We start from the raw sequence: 6,924 nt of genomic DNA, 5'->3' as shown, positions 1-6,924 counted from the left end.
AAGTGAACTGGGTCTGCAGGCAAGCTCAGGTGTATAGGCAGACTTGGGTCTTGATCGTGCAGGCGAAATTCGAGCTGCAGGCGAGCTCTTGAGCATGAATCGAAGAATAGGCCGTAACTTTCAAACCGTAAGTCGGAATTGGATGAATTATATATAAAAATCACCTATCTCGACGAGATGGAACCATCCGAACCGAGCCAAAGGCTTCGGTTCGCTTCCTCCATTTTGCCAAATTCCTTACGGTTTGGGAGATATCTGCGTTTTCCCCTTTTTATCAGTGTTTTTCCCCTTTTTTGCTATTTCGGGCGAGGTTTTAGCAGTTTTGTTCTGAACTTCTCTGATAAGGATTTAAAAGCAATTTTTATTGCCTACAAAACCCCATCCAAAGTTTTTAGACCTTAATCAGGCTGCATGGGGTCTGGAACACTTTGGATATGAAGACCTGTAAAATGATCCCTGCTCAGATGGAGTGAGGAGCCCTCCAACGAGCTTGGTGAAGTTGATCTCTTCACTCGCAGCTGATGATCGCCTTCTAGGATTTTGAACAAACCCTCAGCTATCAACGGACTTGATTCGTCTTTACCAACTGCCGTTTGAGTTGGACTAGCCATGCTCTTGCCCTTAGCATGGTAAGTTATCGAGGAGTTTCTCTTAGGCTCAATGCTAAAATTTCTCCTCTATCCTTAGCCTTTCGAGGCGTTTGGATTAAGGGGAGCAGTTTAACCTCGTATACCAGTCGGAGGGTAGGAGCAGTTTAGACTCATGCACCAGTTGGAGTGTAAGGGGGCAGTTTAGACTCATGCACCAGTTGGAGTCTAGGGGGGAAGCTTATCTTAGGGCAAAGATGAAGACGAACCCTGATTTGTCTTCTCTTGGGGCAAAGACGAACCCTGAAATAGCAGCACATCGCATAGTAGGCCACTATCAAACAACAACGCCTTTTATGGGAAAGACGGTGCTGGGAGAATCAAATCGTTCAGGGACGTATGAGTGTGACGATTGATTGGACAACATCATTTGCGGGAATGATGGTGTCGGCTATCAGAGGTAATCGTTAACATGATAGGAATTGCCGCGATCAGAGCGACTTTGAGGACCTACCATCCTTTTGAAGAGGATTGGTAAGTTGATTTTGTCAGAGGTGTAGTGTTAACATGACAGTGGGAGTTTATTGCGATTTGAGCAACTCTATGGACCTATCATCCTATTGAAGAGGACTGGTAAGTTGATTTGTCAAAGGTAACCGTTAACATGACAGTGGGGGTCCCACCATCCTATTGAAGAGGATTGGCGGGGGATTGTGGCTTTGGTCCTAACTATTTGAAGGTTTGACCAAGTGGGAGTTTGATGCAGCCCACCTGAACTGCTATCTCGCCTGTTTTGAGCGGTTCGCCATAACCGGGAACCTGGCTCAAGAAGTGGAGCTCGCCTAAACTGTTAGGCTCGCCTGATTTGAGCGGTTCGCCAAAACTAGGAACCTGGCTCAAAGAGATGGGCTCGCCTAAACTTCTAGGCTCGCCTGATTTGAGCGGTTCGCCCGTACTGGGAACCTGGCTCAAGAAGATGGGCTCGCCTGATTTGAGCGGTTTGCCATAACCGAGAACCTGGCTCAAGAAGTGGAGCTCGCCTAACTGTAAGGCTCGCCTGATTTGAGCGGTTCGCCCGTACTGGGAACCTGGCTCAAGAAGTGGAAGTGTGGGGAATAGTTTAACCTCTTATACCAGTTGGAGGATCAGAAGAAGCAGTTTATACTCGGGTACTTATTGGAGTGTAAGGGGACTATCAGAGGTGATTGTTAACGTGATGCTTTGTGGGCCCGCCGTCCTATGGAAGAGGACTAACGAGGGAAATTTGGAGGAGATTATCAGAGGTAATAGTTAACTTGATAGTTTTGTGGGTCCGCCGTCCTATTGAAGAGGACTTACGGGGGAAATTTGGAGGAGACTATCAGAGGTAATAGTTAACTTGATAGTTTTGTGGGCCCGTCGTCCTATTGAAGAGGATCAACGAGGGAAATCGTAGGATATGAGGAAATGGTCTCCACTACCAAGGCATCTTGGTCAACATCTCCTTGAAACTCATGCGGGTCTTCGTCACCCATATGCTTAAGCATGCTCTCGACTTGTTCCATTTGGCGGAGTAAGTCTTTCCATGAGCGAGCTTCAACAGCGTCCATATTGGACAGAACGCTAATGGAGAGATTGTTCTGGCACATCTCGATGAGTGTGTCCTCGGAAACTCGATCGCGGGAATGCAGCGATCGGTTTCTAAATCTCTTGACAAAGTTGCTTATAGACTCTGTCTTCCTCTGCTTCACAGTTAGCAGGGTGGCTATAGATACTTCTGTATCATCGTTGAAGAATCTGGCCACGAAGAGCCTTTCCATGTCCTTCCAGCAGGTAATAGACCCGGGCTCCAATCTGCGAAACCATTCAAAAGCGACCCCCTTGAGGGTACCAATGAACAGTCGAGTTATAATGGGATCGTTTCCCACTATGTGTCCAGTTTGTGCCTGGAAGTAGTTGATGTGCTGGGTAGGAGAACCCTTGCCATTGAACTGCAGGAGGTCCAGCGGCTCGAACTATGCCGGGTAGGAGACCGCATCTCATTCAATTGGATACGGTCTGACAACCCCTAGCTTGTTCACATGCTTCTGGAGCTTCAAGGCATCGAGTTGACTTTGGAGGTCGTCAAACCTCTTGTCTCTTGGGTTATGGCCCGAAGATGACGCTCCTCTAGATGACTCGGATGAGGAGTGAGAAGGAGTAGGCACCCGCTCTTTGTGCTTCAAGGATTTATGCGAAGCCCGCGAAGTCCTCTCTCTCTTCCTCTTCTTCTCGCTCAGGAGCTGCTCCAACATCTCCTTTAGGGAGTCGATGGTTGCTTGTTGCTCGTCGAGTCTCCTGGATATCTCATCTTGGATATCGGTCATGTGCACATTTGCGTGCTTGCCCTGAACTGAGCTTGAAGTCTGCGACATTACCACTGCTGAGCAATCGTCGTCGTCGTCGTCGTCAGAGACGGACGTCAGACCCATGCAAGCAAACGAGGTGGCCACCCCCATTTGGGCTTGAGCGTGTTGGCGAGGTTCAGGCTGGCGAGGTTCATCCGTCAGGCGAGATTGGTACAGTGTGCCTGCGTGTTGGCGAGGTTCAGGCTGGCGAGGTTCATCCGTCAGGCGAGATTGGTACAGTGTGCCTGCGCCTGTCAGGCGAGCTGTTGCTTCGCATATCTGGCGAATTTGGGCCGTCAGGCGAGCTTGGTAAAGTCTGCTTGTTTGACGAAGCCCTCTTGAACTGCAGAGTTCGCCAGGTGCCCTTGGTTCGCCAAAATTGAGCACCTTGCTCACAGAGTGGGGCTCGCCTAAACTGCTAGGCTCGCCTGATTTGAACGGTTCGCCAAAATTAGGAACCTGGCTCAAGAGGTTTGGCTTGCCTAAGCCGTTAGGCTCGCCCGATTTGAGCAGTTCATCAAAAATGGAAACCTGGCTCAAGATGTAGGGCTCGCCTAAACCGTTAGGCTCGCCTGATTTGAGTGGTTCGCCGAAACTGGGAACCTAGCTCGAAGAGATGGGTTCGCCTAAACTGCTAGGCTCGCCCGATTTGAGCGGTTCGCCAAAAATGGGAACCTGGCTCAAGAGGTTGATTCCTCCCAAGCCTGAATAATAATTCAGACTGTTGTGGGGGATGAGGGATTGTGCCTCGAGACGAGCGAGAGCCTTTCGTCGCCGCTGTTTGGATCTTTTTGAATGAGGAGCGTTCATGTCGACGGCGGAGGCGTAGTCTGCGTCGACACGAATGGTTGATTCCTCTTGCACAGGGGTCTGCGAGGATCGTTTATCGACCCATTCAGCAGCCCCTAGACCTGCGTTCTCGAATCTTGGCTCGGCCTCAACTGGTTTGGGGGGAAAAGAACCCCCTGCCTCGGCTTTGGGAGATCCCTCAGGCTTGGTTGCCTCAGCCTCTTGGGGCTGGGCCACCCGCACGACTCTGCAACCATCGCGAGATGTATTGCTGCGAGAAGAGGACGATTGTAAGTACCCTTCGAATTTGATCATGCAGCAACTTCGTCAAACTACGCCACCACCAATTCATCTGAATGAACGGATTCTCCCACTGTGGTCGCCATCTTCTGTAGGGTTTAAATTTGATTTTTCGAAAACAGGGAGTTTCGTTTGTATTGATAAGAAAGCTTATTACAGACTAATAATCAAATGTTTATAACAGAAGAGGAGGGAATGCCCTCCTTGTTTAACGTGGGTTCCTCGGTGGCGATAGTACGCCTCGCTTGGTGCTCGTGCCGAGTCTGCTTCCCTTGGACGATCCGATCGAAGTTGCTAGAGAGCTTCAGTACGCAGTAGAAGCTCGAGTCGATAGAATTCAGATCTTCTAGTTCACCGGCGATCGGGGCTCAGAACTAGGAAGTGGCGTTTCAATGCAAAAGTGATGCAGAGAGCTTGTCGTCGACTCCGTTGGGAGTCGAGAGCTGGTGGTTCCACTAACTAACTGAATTAATCAATTAACTATGTGTGAACCCTTTTTCCTGTAGCCGGGCGAGATTCTTAAATAGAGGAGAGATGGCGTGGCCGCTCCTTAAATCATGGGATGTGACCATGTCCTATTGAGAGACATCTTGTCGTCCTTCTGCAATATGAATGGTCATTCGAGGGATTGTGCTTTATGTCATATCACATAGGAATGGGAAAGCCCCTCCTCGTACATGTGACAACGGCTGTCAGATACTCGAGTGGGTCTGACCAAACACCGAGCGTCGGTGGCTCTCACCCTTTGCTTGGACGAGTGAGGTGAGTCATATTTATGAGGGTGCAAGTTGATTTGGCGTTTGTCTGACCCCTTGTACTGTGGGCGGCTATTCAGCGGGCCTAGAGTACGGTGTCTTCTCTCTTCAGGTCGAGAGAGGTGGGAAAGCGGGTTCCTGGTACTCGGGTGGGCTTGGACAGCTCGCCGGATGCTGGCGGATCCGGCTCTTGACTCAGACAGCCAAGGTGAGCTGCATTTATGAATGTTCAGGTCGACTCGACACCTGCCTAATCATTCGTACTATGAGCGGCCGCTTGACGGTCTTGGGGTACTGTGCCCTCTCCCTTGATTTGTGGGATTTGACCACTGATGTAACGGTTCCCATACTCCAAGTAGGCAGTTGACAGTGAGCTGGCGAGTCTGCAGCTTAGGTCTGTAGGCGAGCTTGGGACTACAGGCAGACTTAGGTCTGCAGGCGAGCTGAGTTTGCAGGCGAACTTGGGACCGTAGGCAGACTTAGGTCTGCAGGCGAGCAGAGTCTGCAGGCGAGCTTAGGACCACAGGCAGACTTGGGTCTGCAGGCGAGCTTGCAGGCGAACTGGGTCTGCAGGCGAGCTCAGGTGTGCAGGCAGACTTGGGTCTTGATCGTGTAGGCGAAATTCGAGCTGCAGGCGAGCTTTTGAGCATGGATCGAAGAATAGGCCGTAACTTTCATACCGTAAGTCGGAATTGGATGAATTATATATATAAATCACCTATCTCAACGAGATGGAGCCATCCAAACCGAGCCGAAGGCTTCGGTTCGCTTCCTCCATTTCGCCAAATTCCTTACGGTTTGGGAGATATCTGCGTTTTCCCCTTTTTATCAGTGTTTTCCCCCTTTTTTGCTATTTCAGGCGAGGTTTTAGCAGTTTTGTTCTGAACTTATCTGATAAGGATTTAAAGGCAATTTTTATTTCCTACAACTACAAAATCTATTAGAAAAATAAAATCTCCAACCTTAATCAGAACATCCTCTAACCCACTCATAGGGACCTTAACAGATCTATCAGCCAACTGTAAGGTGCATTTGGTTGGGTTTAGTACATCTAGACCCCAATTGCTAGTAGACTGAATATGGAAGCAAATTGACACTGGCCCCTAAGTCTAAAAGTGCCTTATCAATATGAGTATTACCAATGATACATGAAATGATGGGGGAACCTGGATCTTTACGTTTCAAAGGTATGGGATTTGATAGCATTTCACTGATATTAGCGGCTAAAAAGACTTTCTTTGGAACATTTATTCTCCTCTTCTTAGTGCATAATTCTTTTAAAAATTTAGCATAAGATGGAATTTGTTCAATTACATCTAAGAGAGGAATATTTATCTTCACCTACTTGAATGTTTCTAGGATCTTCTTCTCTTGAGGGGAGTGTTTCCTAAGCCTGAGTCTATCTGGAAAAGGAGCAACTAGTCTAAACCTATCAAAAGCAGGCTCAGGTTCCGGTTCAGGTTCTTGGTCATCTGAGGAGGGTGATTGTTGAATAGATTCATCAGAAGGAGAAGGAGAAGGAATTTGTACTGCATCAAAAGTTTGACTTGGGGGAGTTCTCACTTGATTATCGACCTGTCTACGTGACCGAAGTGAATGGATTGTATTCACTTGAGCTTCATAGGATGAACTGCATCCTGTGTCCTTAGGGTTAACCACGGGTTGACTCGGAAATTTTCCTTTGTCTCTTTCACTCACGGCACTAGCTAGTTGACCAAGCTGGGATTCTAATCTAGCTATAGCTTGAGTGTTGGAGTTGAGCATTTGTCCGGTTGATTGCATAAGGGAATTCAGAGTGCTGGACGTTTGAGTCAACATATTCGTGGTTTGAGTAGAGGCCTTAATTATGGTTTCTAAACCCCTTTCTAAGACATTGAGATGTTTATCCTGATCTTGATTGTGTGGAGTCTGAATTACAGCTTGATGAAGAGAAGACTGATTTTGCTACGATAGATTGGGTTGTTAAAATTGTGGATTGAAAGGAAATGTGTTTCCCCTAGGAAATTGTTGGGTCGAAGCGGGAGTGAAGTTTTGAGTTTCGGGAGAATTTCCTTGATTTCTGTAGGCATATAAAATTGCTTATAGGTCCCCTAGCATAGCTCGGCACAAACCGACGAACCAATGAGG

The sequence above is a fragment of the Asparagus officinalis genome, chromosome 4, assembly GCF_001876935.1.
Source record: "Asparagus officinalis chromosome 4, Aspof.V1, whole genome shotgun sequence".
In the NCBI taxonomy this organism is placed as follows: domain Eukaryota; kingdom Viridiplantae; phylum Streptophyta; class Magnoliopsida; order Asparagales; family Asparagaceae; genus Asparagus; species Asparagus officinalis.
The sequence above is the reverse complement of the archived record's forward strand: the minus strand, read 5'-3'. Positions refer to the sequence as shown.